Below are 16,142 nucleotides of genomic sequence, written 5' to 3' on the forward strand. Positions count from 1 at the left end.
AAACTATAGCTATTGCATTAAAGAAGAAAAGAAACTAATAGAAGTCGAAGACGCGGAATGATAGTGAATAGAGAGAAAGATTCTTCTGATTTTCTTGTTTCTATCTACTAGACGCCGTAGAGAATTGAGAATTTTCATGTCTTTCAATTCTCGTACTCGTAATTGGAAAGTTATGGAAGGAGACCCATCATTTTGCAATGAAAACAACATATAAAACTCTGGACAATTTCGAAATCAGGCCAAGCGTCTTAATACATATGCAAAAAAATTCATTATTGGCCCACCATTGATTAGAAGATTTAGCTTGTATGAATCGCTATTGGTTTGATACGAATAATGACAATCGTTTCAGTATGTTAAGGATACAGATGTATCCACAATTCATTTAGAGTTACTTAATAGTCTATTTCTTATACCATATCTCTATCCCGTGAAATTCTCGAGCCAAAAGATGGATGCATATGCTGTGTTTCATTTTGCTAAATGATATCAATTAAATGGTGTATCAATTCCATAAATTGCATATAGCAATAAATAAATCAGCAAAATTCTTTCTAATATTTTAGATAGAAGAAACATTTCTTCTATCTAAAATATTAGAAAGAATGTACCCTTCTATCCAAATCCAATTTGCATCGATAAAATAAATCCAAATTCCAGTAGTAGATGAATAATTGCAAATTTGTGTGTGTACGAGATTAGAATAACTTCAAAATAACTGACATAATTTTGTATTTTTCCTGATCAGAAAAATACATGAAAAAGAAAGGAGGTAGAAAAATTTTTGGATTTATGGTTAAAGAAGAAAAAGAAGAAAACAGGGGTTCTGTTGAATTTCAAGTATTCAGTTTCACCAATAAGATACGGAGACTTGCTTCACATTTGGAATTACACAAAAAAGATTTTTCATCGGAAAGAGGTCTACGAAGACTTTTGGGAAAACGTCGACGTTTGCTGGCTTATTTGGCAAAGAAAAATAGAGTACGTTATAAGAAATTAATCGGTCAGTTGAATATTCGGGAGCAGTAATTTAATCGTTCAAATTTTTTTCTTGTTTTATTATTTTTTTAGTAGTCTTATAGTAGTCTTAGATTTTTCATTTTGATGAGCCTCGCTTTGAGGAATTCATGGAATAATCCATTTTCATGGAATAATGAATTAAGGAAGAAAGGATATGAGTCTACCGCTTACAAGAAAAGATCTCATGATAGTCAATATGGGCCCTCAACACCCATCAATGCATGGTGTTCTTCGACTGATCGTTACTCTCGATGGTGAGGATGTTATTGATTGTGAACCCATATTAGGGTATTTACACAGAGGAATGGAAAAAATCGCGGAAAACCGAACTATTATACAATACTTACCTTATGTAACAAGGTGGGATTATTTAGCTACTATGTTTACAGAAGCAATAACAGTAAATGCACCAGAATTCTTGGAGAATATTCAAATACCACAAAGAGCCAGCTATATTAGGGTAATTATGTTAGAATTAAGCCGGATAGCTTCTCACTTGCTATGGCTTGGACCTTTTATGGCGGATCTCGGCGCACAGACTCCTTTTTTCTATATTTTTAGAGAGAGAGAATTAATATATGATCTATTTGAAGCTGCTACAGGTATGCGAATGATGCACAATTACTTTCGCATCGGAGGAGTAGCCGCCGATCTACCTTATGGATGGATCGATAAATGTTTAGATTTCTGTGATTATTTTTTACGCGGAGTTGTTGAATATCAACAACTTATTACACAGAATCCAATTTTTTTAGAGCGAGTTGAAGGAGTAGGTTTTATTAGCGGAGAAGAAGCAGTAAATTGGGGCTTATCGGGACCGATGTTACGAGCTTCTGGAATACAATGGGATCTTCGTAAAGTAGATCCTTATGAGTCTTACAACCAATTTGATTGGAAAGTCCAATGGCAAAAAGAAGGGGATTCGTTAGCTCGCTATTTAGTACGAATTGGTGAAATGAGGGAATCCATCAAAATAATTCAACAAGCTGTAGAAAAAATTCCTGGAGGACCTTATGAAAATTTAGAAGTCCGACGCTTTAAGAAAGAAAATAATTCTGAATGGAATGATTTTGAGTATAAATTTCTTGGTAAAAAACCTTCGCCCAATTTTGAATTGTCAAGACAAGAGCTTTATGTAAGAGTAGAAGCCCCAAAAGGTGAATTAGGGATTTATCTAGTAGGAGATGATAGCCTTTTCCCCTGGAGATGGAAAATCCGTCCACCCGGGTTTATTAATTTGCAAATTCTTCCTCAGCTAGTTAAAAAAATGAAATTGGCTGATATCATGACGATATTAGGTAGTATAGATATCATTATGGGGGAAGTTGATCGTTGAAATGATAATAGATAGGGTAGAGGTAGAAACTATCAATTCTTTTTCGAAATTGGAATTATTAAAAGAAGTCTATGGACTGATATCGATTCTACCCATTTTGACCCTCCTTTTGGGAATAACAATAGAGGTACTCGTAATTGTGTGGTTAGAAAGAGAAATATCTGCGTCGATACAACAACGTATTGGTCCTGAATATGCTGGCCCCCTGGGCCTGCTTCAAGCTATAGCAGATGGGACTAAGCTACTTTTTAAAGAAGATATTCTGCCATCCCGAGGAGATATTTCTTTATTTAGCATTGGACCCTCTATAGCAGTCATATCAGTTTTATTAAGTTTTTTAGTTATCCCTTTGGGATATCATTTTGTTTTAGCCGATCTTAGTATTGGTGTTTTTTTATGGATTGCCATTTCAAGTATAGCTCCTATTGGTCTTCTTATGGCAGGATATAGCTCAAATAATAAATATTCTTTTTCAGGCGGTCTACGAGCTGCTGCTCAATCCATTAGTTATGAAATACCATTAACTTTTTGTGTGCTAGCAATATCTCTACGTGTGATTCGTTAAAATAGATCTTTTTCCTATAAAATCCATTAACTATTTATATTCCTTTTCTTATTTAGTATTTGGGTTGGTAAGTTAAACTAGATAGCTATATGAGTGAAACAAAACAGCTTATAAATTTGTAGTAAAAAGAAAAAATCTCATTTCCTACGTACAAGAAAAAAGTGGAAGTAAACATAAGCAGTGTAAACTCTTTATCCCAAGGTTGATATTTTTTAATTAGTCATCATATCTTGAAGCGGCCAAGAATAAAGGATTCACGATATGGAATTCCATTACTAGAATACTCCTAGTTATTACTATAACTTAATAATCCATAAGAAGAATCCACCAAAAGTTAGTGAAGGGTTAGGAACACTAAAGTACATAAAGGATTAGTAATGGAAAATCTAAAACATTAGAGATTTTTGCCCATAAAAGGAATCATAATAAGGACTTGCAATTTGTAGAAATTATCAAGTAGTACTTTCTTCGGATTCCGATCCAGAGTATGTTCCCATTCACTTGTTAAGGAAATGGCTATCAAGAACGAATTAACCCTTTATCCATTTTTTCTTTTTAAATACCCCCTCCCTGGGGAAAGAAGAATAGTAAAAAAGATATGGAGTGCACTAGAAAAAATTTTCATTATTTCCTTCCTCTATCCATATTCATGCAGAATTGCTCATGAACTAATACCCAACTCTTTCCATTTATTAATTGAATTCCTATAACAAGTAACAAGTGTTTTATTCCAAGATTAAGTTATTACTGAACAAAGAAAAATTTTCATTATATTATAAAGGATGAGATCAATTCGGAAGCGCTTTTTCTTATTCTAGCAGACGGAATTCCTTTGGTCTAATTTAGGACTTTCAAATCTATTTTATTTTATCTAATTCTATCTACGCCCCCGGGGCTAGGAACAAAACAGTCCTTTCCTTTTTCTGATCATAGAGAAGCCGTATGAAGCTAAGGTTTCATGTACGGTTTTGAAATAGCGGTGGGAACTGTGATGTTATCACCGACTATGATTATCTAACAGTTCAAGTACAGTTGATATAGTTGAAGCACAGTCAAAATACGGTTTTTTTGGATGGAATATTTGGCGTCAGCCTATAGGTTTTCTGGTTTTTTTAATTTCTTCTTTGGCAGAATGTGAAAGATTACCCTTTGATTTACCAGAAGCGGAGGAAGAATTAGTAGCAGGTTACCAAACTGAATATTCCGGTATCAAATATGGTTTATTTTATCTTGTTTCTTACCTAAATTTATTAGTTTCTTCTTTATTTGTAACAGTTCTCTACTTGGGCGGGTGGAATTTATCTATTCCCTATATATCCTTTTTTGATTTTTTCCAAATGAATAAAGCAGTTGGAATTTTGGAAATGACAATGGGTATATTTATTACATTAACTAAAGCTTATTTATTTCTCTTCATTTCTATCACAATAAGATGGACTTTACCGAGGATGAGAATGGATCAGTTATTAAATCTTGGATGGAAATTTCTTTTACCTATTTCCCTGGGCAATCTCTTATTAACAACCTCTTCTCAACTTGTTTCACTATAAATAAGATAATACAATAATAGTAAGAATATTTTCAACACAAAAGCTCTCTCAAACAAGAGAAAGAAACATATCTTTTTCATAGATATTTAGAATGAATATGTTCCCTATGGTAACTGGGTTCATGAGTTATGGTCAACAAACAATACGTGCTACAAGGTACATAGGTCAAAGTTTCATAACTACCTTATCCCACACAAATCGTTTACCTATAACGATTCACTACCCTTATGAAAAATCAATTACACCAGAGCGTTTCCGAGGGCGAATCCACTTTGAATTTGATAAATGTATTGCTTGTGAAGTATGTGTTCGCGTATGTCCGATAGATTTACCCGTTGTGGATTGGAGATTTGAAAAGGATATTAAAAGAAAACAATTGCTTAATTATAGTATTGATTTCGGAGTTTGTATATTTTGTGGCAATTGTGTTGAGTACTGTCCAACAAGCTGTTTATCAATGACTGAAGAATATGAACTTTCTACCTATGATCGTCATGAATTGAATTACAATCAAATTGCTTTAAGTCGGTTACCAATCTCCATAATGGGAGATTACACAATTCAAACAATTAGGAATTCGTCTGAAAGTAAAATAAACAAAGAAAAATCTTCGAATTCAAGAACGATTACTGATTACTAAACTTTGATTTTGTCTTTCTGTTATAAAAATCTAATAATTCTTTATTAAACTTTAAAATTAAACTATAAAGAAAAACGAAAAACTACTGCTTATTGGAAATTATTTCTTATTTTAAATCAGACTAGATTTTCGTGATATAATATAATTTATAACTATAAGTTTATACACAAAAAAATACCCTAATCCTTTTTTCCTTCCTTGAATCCTTTAGTTTTAGTCAGTTCATGAAAAATTTTATACTATTAATTTCTTTTTATCCATAATGGATTTACCTGGACCAATACATGAGATTCTTATGCTATTTGGGGGATTTGTTCTTCTACTAGGGGGTCTAGGAGTAGTATTACTTACCAACCCCATTTATTCTGCCTTTTCGCTGGGATTAGTTCTTGTTTGTATATCCTTATTCTATTTTTTATTAAATTCCTACTTTGTAGCTGTCGCACAACTTCTTATTTATGTGGGAGCCATAAATGTCTTGATCATATTCGCTGTAATGTTCGTAAATGGCTCAGAATGGTCTAAAGATAAGAATTATTGGACTATTGGAGATGGGTTCACTTCACTCGTTTGTATAACTATTGTTTTTTCACTAATGACTACTATCCCAGATACGTCGTGGTATGGAATTCTTTGGACTACAAGATCAAACCAAATAGTAGAACAGGGTCTCATAAATAATGTTCAACAAATTGGAATTCATTTAGCAACCGATTTTTATCTTCCGTTTGAACTCATTTCCATAATTCTTCTAGTTTCTTTAATAGGTGCAATTACTATGGCTCGGCAATAAGAAAACTTAGAAAAAGTACAAATTATAAGAATTGCAAATCTAAAATAAATAACTAAAGAATCACAATTTTGATTTAGTAAAATCCATCTACTGCCAACAAATACCTCCTTTTTTTTTTTTTTTTTTTTCTTTTGTTGTGTAATTGTTCTATTGTAATTAATTGAATCGGTTCAATTCTTGCCCTCATATTGAAATGAATCGAGATTGATAAGGAGTTAGTTAATGATGTTTGAGCATGTACTTTTTTTGAGTGTCTATTTATTTTCGATTGGTATCTATGGATTGATCACAAGCCGAAACATGGTTAGAGCTCTAATATGTCTTGAACTTATACTGAATTCAATTAATCTAAATCTCGTAACATTTTCTGATCTATTTGATAGTCGCCAATTAAAAGGAGATATTTTCGCAATTTTTGTTATAGCCCTTGCAGCTGCTGAAGCCGCTATTGGACTATCCATTCTTTCTTCCATCCATCGTAATAGGAAATCCACTCGTATCAATCAATCTAATTTATTGAATAATTAGACTTTTGAATAATTAGACATAGAATCCTCTAAACAAAGGCGCACATATTAAAATAAATAGAAATCAATACTATTTTCTTAGTATTATTTGAGAATATCCATTTTTTTTAGTAGATTATTGCATAGTATTCTTTTTCACTTAAATGAATTTTTGTATTTGTAATTCATTGATATTGCAATTTGAATATTGCAATAATTTATATTGAAAAGACGATAGCCAATTTATTGGCTAATTCGAATTCGTCTGTACAATTCGTAAAATTCTTTCTTATTTCTTATTTATTGTTGAAATCCAAAATTAAAGTCTCTTGGCTCTCTTCACGCTTTCTCACAAACAGATTAAAAAATAGATTTTTTTTTTTGAAGTTTGGATAAACCATTGCTTCGTCTGGTGTCTACAATACATATGACTCATTATAGTACTAATTTCATTTTTACCAGATCGAAAAATTTTATGTTGAAAAGAAAAATTTATAGATCCAATGTCACATTCCGTAAAAATTTACGATACATGTATAGGATGCACTCAATGTGTACGAGCTTGTCCAACAGATGTATTAGAAATGATACCCTGGGATGGATGTAAAGCCAAGCAAATTGCTTCCGCGCCGAGAACCGAAGATTGTGTGGGTTGTAAGAGATGTGAATCTGCCTGCCCGACAGATTTTTTAAGTGTCCGCGTTTATTTAGGGCCTGAAACAACACGTAGCATGGCTCTATCTTATTGATACGTTACAAAAAACTTCACTCGAATCGTCTGATTCCTCTTTACCGAAGAAGCCTGTGCTCGAAATAATCGAGCACGGGCTTTTCTGGTCAAAACGTATCTTGTCTTTATCACTTTATCATGAGTTATTTTCCTTGGTTAACAATACTTGTTGTTTTGCCGATATTTGCAGGTTCATTAATTTTCTTTTTACCTCATAAGGGAAACAAAGTCGTTAGGTGGTATACTATATCTATTTGTTTATTAGAATTCCTTCTAATGACTTATGCGTTCTGTTATCATTTCCAACTGGAGGATCCCTTAATCCAATTAAAGGAGGATTATAAATGGATAGATGTCTTCGATTTCCACTGGAGATTGGGAATCGATGGACTTTCATTAGGATCTATTTTATTGACAGGATTTATCACTACTTTAGCTACTTTAGCAGCTTGGCCAATTACACGGAATTCGCGATTATTCTATTTCCTGATGCTCGCAATGTATAGTGGTCAAATAGGATTATTTTCTTCGCGAGACCTTTTACTTTTTTTTATCATGTGGGAGTTAGAATTAATTCCTGTTTACTTACTTTTATCCATGTGGGGGGGGAAGAGGCGTCTATATTCAGCTACAAAGTTTATTTTGTATACTGCAGGCGGTTCCATTTTTTTCTTAATCGGAGTTCTGGGTATGGGCTTATATGGTTCCAACGAACCAGGATTAGATTTGGAAAGATTAATTAATCAATCATACCCTGCAACCTTGGAAATACTTTTATATTTTGGCTTCCTTATTGCTTATGCTGTCAAATTGCCGATTATACCCCTACATACGTGGTTACCAGATACCCATGGGGAAGCACATTATAGTACATGTATGCTTTTAGCGGGAATATTATTAAAGATGGGAGCATATGGATTGATTCGGATCAACATGGAATTGTTACCTCATGCTCATTATCTATTTTCGCCCTGGTTAGTAATAATAGGAGCGATCCAAATAATCTATGCAGCTTCAACTTCTCTTGGTCAACGAAATTTCAAAAAAAGAATAGCTTATTCCTCTGTATCTCACATGGGTTTCATAATTATAGGAATTGGTTCCATAACCAACATTGGACTCAATGGAGCTATTTTACAAATATTATCCCATGGATTTATTGGTGCTACACTTTTTTTCTTGGCAGGAACCGCTTCTGATAGAATGCGTCTTGTTTATCTCGAAGAACTGGGGGGAATATCTATCCCAATGCCTAAAATTTTTACCATGTTTAGTAGCTTTTCAATGGCTTCTCTTGCCTTACCAGGAATGAGTGGTTTTGTCGCAGAATTAGTAGTATTTTTTGGACTAATTACTAGTCCAAAATTTCTGTTAATGCCAAAAACACTAATTACTTTTGTAATGGCAATTGGAATGATATTAACTCCTATTTATTTATTATCTATGTTACGCCAGATGTTCTATGGATACAAGCTATTTAATGTTCCAAACGCAAATTTTGTGGATTCTGGACCACGAGAACTCTTTATTTTAATCTGTATCTTTTTACCAGTAATAGGAATTGGTATTTATCCAGATTTTGTTCTCTCCCTATCCGTTGACAGGGTAGAGGCTCTCTTATCCAATTATTATCCTAAATAGGTTTGCTTTTTTTTACTCGTCTGCTCTATTAATGCAGAAATAAGTAAAAAAGTATATAATGCAGAAATAAGTAAAAAAGTATAATTAGATCTATCTCGAATTTTTGAGAACCCTTTGATAAGGCGTTCAAGGGGTTCTCAAATAAAACATAAAAGTAAAAACCTTCATTTCATGAAGGTTTTATTTTATGTAATCATTTAGGTGTTAATGTAAACGAACCATAACTATGTAAGCCTATTCCTAATAGATTTATACCAAAATAACAAATCCAAATTATAAGAAATCCTATCAAAGCTATAAGTGCAGAATTCGTACCCTTCCAATTTGGATTTGTTCTACTATGTAAATAAATTGCGAATATGGTCCAAGTAATAAATGCCCAAGTTTCCTTAGGATCCCAATTCCAATAGGATCCCCAGGCCTCATTAGCCCATACTGCTCCACAAAGAATACCTACGGTTAAAAGGGTAAATCCTAGGCTAATGACACGATAACTCCAAGAATCCAAACGCTCCGTTAATTGATATTTGTAATAATTTGGAAATGAAGGGACAGAGGTTCTTTTTAAAGCACTTCTTTTTGCATAAAAATATTTAATATCACTAAAGAAAAATGTTTTATTTAAAACATTTTTTTTCTTTTTAGAAAAGAAATGGAAATTATTTCGAAATCTAATGATTAGAATAGCGGCAGATAATAAGGATCCGCACAAAAGAGTTGCATAGCTTAATAACATCATACTGACATGCATCATTAACCACTGAGATTGTAGAGCAGGTACTAGTATCGTGGATTGATGCATTTCAGTTAAAAGACCCGATGTGGCAAAGCCTTGCGTTAAAATAGTACTTGGCGTAGTTATTGTGCTTAAATCATTTTTAGAGTTCTGTATTTTAGGAATGGTATGAAGAATATACAGGGCCCATGAAAGGAAGATCAATGACTCATATAAATTACTTAATGGAAAATGTCCCGAGGAAGCCCAACGAGAAACTAAGAATCCTGTTATAGAGAAAAAAGTAACTATCATTCCTTTTTCTGACGAATCGCGTAATCCTCCAAGTTCACGAACTAATAAGGTTATAAAATGAATCGTAATCACAATTGAAATCGTTGAGAAAGAGATATGAGTTAGTATATGTTCTAAAGTTGCAAATAGCATAAGGGGAAGGTCCCATTACAAAATTGTAAATTTCGAATTGATTTCTAATCTATTGTATTCTTTTTCAAGAATGCCGCCACTCGGATTCGAACCGAGATGCTTGAGCACTGCTTCCTAAGAGCAGCGTGTCTACCAATTTCACCATGGCGGCTAACTTCAAATAATAGGTAACTTAAAAGAATAATAGCTATTATCTTGGGAATCGTCGATATTGGGAAAGTCCATAAAATTTAGGAACATTAGAGTTTTCATTAAAATAGACTTCGTTTGGTAGTATCGTTTCCATTTTTTTTTTTTACAATAAACTCTTGCTTTGCCCAATAGAAACACAAACACTGCTTGAAAGAGTTGGAACTTCTTTTTTCTAACTTGCAATTATAGAACTAATTTTTTCTAATTAATTTCCCCTTTACATTTTGAAAATTCTTTCAATACAATGAAAAAAATCCAAAAGGGTTTCTATTTAATGATGAAATTAAAATAAAATGGATAAATAGAAAAGGCTTTTTGGATTTTTTAAAAATTTCTAGAATGAAAGTCTTTATGCTCTTATTAATAAGATTTACTAACCTTATGATTTTGGAGAAGATAGGTGGAAGTTGTAAGTCCTATTGTAAGAATACTCCACTTTTCATAATTTTCCTAATAGAATATGAGGATTCTATTAGGAAAATTATGAAAAGTTCATTGATAGGAAAAGAATACTTAGCACACAGTATACCAAACAAAACTTTTTTTTTCTTGTATATATAAGATAAGAGGGGTTTTTTGTTCTAAGAATATTGTACCGAGTAATTCGACACATAAAAGTACATTCAAAGAAGAATCCAAATTATTAAATAATTGGAATTCTTTTTTGATAAGTCAATTCATATTATTCCAAAATCTTATTATTTGTTTGTTGCCCAGAAAAACCCTTTGGTTTTGGATGCTCATTACCGCTCGAAAATGATCTTGATTTTACTAAAGAATAAGATTGTACTATGGAAAAATAAGTCTTTTTCTTCCAAATATTTTTACGAATACGCTTTTTTGACATTGAAGTACGTTTTTTTGGAACTGCCATTCAAAAAGGAAATTACTTTTTTCTAGTTGTATGTGAAAGACATCTATTGCTGCAAATCAATCCTTCTTTCTTCTTTTTATTAGTATTTATACTTAGATACTGAAAGATACTTAAATTTTGAATTATTTTTTACTTCATTTTGTCTAATGCGGATAAGACAACAAGAATTTTTTAACATTTTTTCTTTATATATTTTATACTTTTTTTTTAATAATATAGAATATATAGAAGGGTTTCTCATTTAAATCTATTTATATCTATTTATATATCAAGTATACTCCATATATAGATATATGGTATGGAAGCCTATCCCCCATATAAGATAAGACGGGGGGATAAAAAGAAGGGAAAATGAAAATAGTTAATTAAGTTCAGAATGGTATTCCATAAAGGAAAGGAATTCCAATCAAAACAAAAAATACTGAGTCTCTTAAACAAGACATTCTAAAACTTAGGTAATTTATAGTCATTAGAATTTTAGTTCTATATGAAGTAAGGACTATTCGATAATTTCTTATAAACATAGGTTTTCATTGGAATTCACTCAATCAGTTAATTATGGAACAAGAGAGCTGTTTCATCTTTGTTTTAAAGAAATATAAAAATGAATTATGAATAGAAAGTAAAATGATTCCACTTTTTTTTTTTTATTTTTATAAATATCTTTATTTAGTTAATAAAATAACTTCGTTACCTAGTTATTTTATTAACTTTTTTAATTTAACCAACTAAACCCATTCTTAATTTTTAATTATTTCAATGAGATAAATTTTGGAAAAATTAAGAATTTCAGTATTTTTTCTTATTCTTTTTATTTATTCTTTCAGAAAGAGATAAGAATTGGTTTGGTGAATCGGAAACAATTTTATAGAAAAATTGAAGTAAAAATTGAAGTAAAAATTGCAATTTCTTTTCTTATGGAACATACATATCAATATGCATGGGTAATCCCTCTTCTCCCACTTCCAGTTATTATGTCAATGGGATTTGGCCTTATTCTTATTCCGACAGCAACAAAAAATCTTCGTCGCATATGGGCTTTTCCTAGTGTTTTACTCTTAAGTATAGCTATGGTATTCTCAGTTCAACTGTCTATTCAACAAATAAATGGAAGTTCGATCTATCAATATCTATGGTCTTGGACCGTCAATAATGATTTTTCTTTAGAATTTGGATACTTGATTGACCCACTTACTTCTATTATGTTAATACTAATTACTACTGTAGGAATCCTGGTTCTTATTTATAGTGATGGTTATATGTCTCACGATGAAGGATATTTGAGATTTTTTGTTTATATAAGTTTTTTCAATACTTCCATGTTGGGATTGGTTACTAGCTCCAATTTGATACAAATTTATTTTTTTTGGGAACTCGTGGGAATGTGTTCTTATTTATTGATAGGCTTTTGGTTTACACGACCAATCGCAGCGAGTGCTTGTCAAAAAGCTTTTGTAACTAATCGTGTAGGGGATTTTGGTCTATTATTAGGAATTTTAGGTTTTTTTTGGATAACAGGTAGTTTAGAGTTTAGGGATTTGTTCAAAATAGCTAATAACTGGATTCCTAATAATGGAATTAACTCTTTACTTACTACTTTGTGTGCTTTTTTATTATTCCTTGGTGCAGTTGCGAAATCCGCACAATTCCCTCTTCACGTATGGTTACCCGATGCTATGGAAGGGCCCACTCCTATTTCGGCTCTTATACACGCAGCAACTATGGTTGCTGCGGGAATTTTTCTTCTAGCTCGACTTCTTCCTCTTTTCATATCTTTACCTTTGATAATGAGTTTTATTTCTTTAGTAGGTACAATAACACTATTCTTAGGAGCTACTTTAGCTCTTGCTCAGAGAGATATTAAAAGAAGCTTAGCCTATTCTACAATGTCTCAATTGGGTTATATGATGTTAGCTCTAGGTATAGGTTCTTATCAAGCTGCTTTATTCCATTTGATCACTCATGCTTATTCAAAAGCTTTATTGTTCTTGGGATCCGGATCCGTTATTCATTCAATGGAACCTCTTGTTGGATATTCACCAGATAAAAGTCAAAATATGGTTCTTATGGGCGGTTTAAGAAAATACATTCCAATCACAAGAACTACTTTTTTATGGGGTACACTTTCTCTTTGTGGTATTCCACCTCTTGCTTGCTTCTGGTCCAAAGATGAAATCCTTAGTAATAGTTGGTTGTATTCGCCCTTTTTTGGAATAATAGCCTCCTTTACTGCAGGATTAACTGCCTTTTATATGTTTCGGATATATTTACTTACATTTGATGGGTATTTGCGTGTTCATTTTCAAAATTACAGTAGCACTAAAGAGAGTTCCTTGTATTCAATATCCTTATGGGGAAAAAGGATACCCAAAGGAGTGAATAGGGATTTCGTTTTATCAACAACGAAGAGTGGAGTTTCTTTTTTTTCACAAAATATACCAAAAATTCAAGGTAATACAAGAAATAGGATAGGATCCTTTACTACGTCTTTTGGGGCTAAAAAAACTTTTGCCTATCCGCATGAAACGGGAAATACTATGTTATTTCCTCTTCTTATATTACTACTTTTCACTTTGTTCATTGGATTCATAGGAATCTCTTTTGATAATGGAGGAATTGGTAATGGAATAGCAGAGTTAACCATATTATCAAAGTGGTTAACTCCCTCAATAAACTTTACCCAGGAAAGTTCTAATTCTTTTGTAAATTCATATGAATTTATTACTAATGCAATTTCTTCTGTAAGTCTAGCTATCTTTGGTTTATTCATAGCATATATCTTCTATGGATCCGCTTATTCTTTTTTTCAGAATTTGGATTTAATAAACTCTTTTTACAAAGGAAATCCTAAAAAAGAATTTTTAGATCAAGTAAAAAAAAATATATACAGTTGGTCATATAATCGTGGTTATATAGATATTTTCTATACTAGGGTCTTTACCCTCGGTATAAGAGGGTTAACCGAACTCACGGAGTTTTTTGATAAGGGTGTTATTGATGGAATTACCAATGGAGTGGGTCTTGCTAGTTTTTGTATAGGAGAGGAAATTAAATATGTAGGGGGAGGTCGAATCTCGTCTTATTTATTCTTTTTTTTATGTTATGTATCTGTGTTTTTATTCTTTTTTCTTTCTTAAGTTAAGGAATTTACAACAAGTCTCTTGCAAAAATAACTATCCTATCCCCTTTCTACAATCTCTCTATATCCTTGTTACATAAGGTAAGTATTGTATAATAGTTCGGTTTTCCGCGATTTTTTCCATTCCTCTGTGTAAATACCCTAATATGGGTTCACAATCAATAACATCCTCACCATCGAGAGTAACGATCAGTCGAAGAACACCATGCATTGATGGGTGTTGAGGGCCCATATTGACTATCATGAGATCTTTTCTTGTAAGCGGTAGACTCATATCCTTTCTTCCTTAATTCATTATTCCATGAAAATGGATTATTCCATGAATTCCTCAAAGCGAGGCTCATCAAAATGAAAAATCTAAGACTACTATAAGACTACTAAAAAAATAATAAAACAAGAAAAAAATTTGAACGATTAAATTACTGCTCCCGAATATTCAACTGACCGATTAATTTCTTATAACGTACTCTATTTTTCTTTGCCAAATAAGCCAGCAAACGTCGACGTTTTCCCAAAAGTCTTCGTAGACCTCTTTCCGATGAAAAATCTTTTTTGTGTAATTCCAAATGTGAAGCAAGTCTCCGTATCTTATTGGTGAAACTGAATACTTGAAATTCAACAGAACCCCTGTTTTCTTCTTTTTCTTCTTTAACCATAAATCCAAAAATTTTTCTACCTCCTTTCTTTTTCATGTATTTTTCTGATCAGGAAAAATACAAAATTATGTCAGTTATTTTGAAGTTATTCTAATCTCGTACACACACAAATTTGCAATTATTCATCTACTACTGGAATTTGGATTTATTTTATCGATGCAAATTGGATTTGGATAGAAGGGTACATTCTTTCTAATATTTTAGATAGAAGAAATGTTTCTTCTATCTAAAATATTAGAAAGAATTTTGCTGATTTATTTATTGCTATATGCAATTTATGGAATTGATACACCATTTAATTGATATCATTTAGCAAAATGAAACACAGCATATGCATCCATCTTTTGGCTCGAGAATTTCACGGGATAGAGATATGGTATAAGAAATAGACTATTAAGTAACTCTAAATGAATTGTGGATACATCTGTATCCTTAACATACTGAAACGATTGTCATTATTCGTATCAAACCAATAGCGATTCATACAAGCTAAATCTTCTAATCAATGGTGGGCCAATAATGAATTTTTTTGCATATGTATTAAGACGCTTGGCCTGATTTCGAAATTGTCCAGAGTTTTATATGTTGTTTTCATTGCAAAATGATGGGTCTCCTTCCATAACTTTCCAATTACGAGTACGAGAATTGAAAGACATGAAAATTCTCAATTCTCTACGGCGTCTAGTAGATAGAAACAAGAAAATCAGAAGAATCTTTCTCTCTATTCACTATCATTCCGCGTCTTCGACTTCTATTAGTTTCTTTTCTTCTTTAATGCAATAGCTATAGTTTGATATAAGAATCCATTTCTCAAAGTAATGGAAACCATTCTCTTATAGGAAATGGTTCGAAAATCGCTATTCCACCTTTTAGGTATCGTGAAAAGTGATACCTGTGAAGATCGTGCATTTCAGTCAAATTCAGATCCGTTTTTCGAGTCCATGATATAATATAACCAAATTGGATAGATCTTCCACCTGTTTAGCTAAGAAAGAATAGATACAGAGGTGGATAATAGATCGATATGAAGATCATGAGCTGCCCCATAATGAAATCGCCAGTAGTCGCGAATATCTCCTTCTTCCCTAATCCAAGATTGGAGAAAGAAGATCTAAGAGGGACCTATGGAGAATGTAGTCAGAAATCCATAATAGAGTCCGACCACAACGACCGAATTAATTATCCTCATCGAGAAACTTAGACTACTAAATAGAAAAGATTTGAAAATCATGGCATGGGTCTCCTTTTTTTCTTTCTTTAGAGTTTTCTATATGCACAATTTCTCGATGTTTCGATGAGAATTTCTTGACTTTCCATATATAGAAAGAGATAGACTAT

The 16,142-nt window shown here is 32.3% G+C and overlaps 1 non-coding gene across 1 annotated transcript; it reads right to left on the minus strand.

Moving 5' to 3' along the window:
• Window positions 1-10,014: 10,014 nt before the first annotated feature.
• Window positions 10,015-10,094, minus strand: TRNAL-UAG (transfer RNA leucine (anticodon UAG)). Its single transcript has one exon. It is a non-coding gene; the product is annotated as a tRNA-Leu (tRNA).
• Between the last annotated feature and the right edge of the window lie 6,048 nt (window positions 10,095-16,142).

Source organism: Triticum urartu, unplaced genomic scaffold, assembly GCF_056163025.1.
Source record: "Triticum urartu cultivar PI428250 unplaced genomic scaffold, HENAU_Tu73 scaffold398, whole genome shotgun sequence".
In the NCBI taxonomy this organism is placed as follows: Eukaryota; Viridiplantae; Streptophyta; class Magnoliopsida; order Poales; family Poaceae; genus Triticum; species Triticum urartu.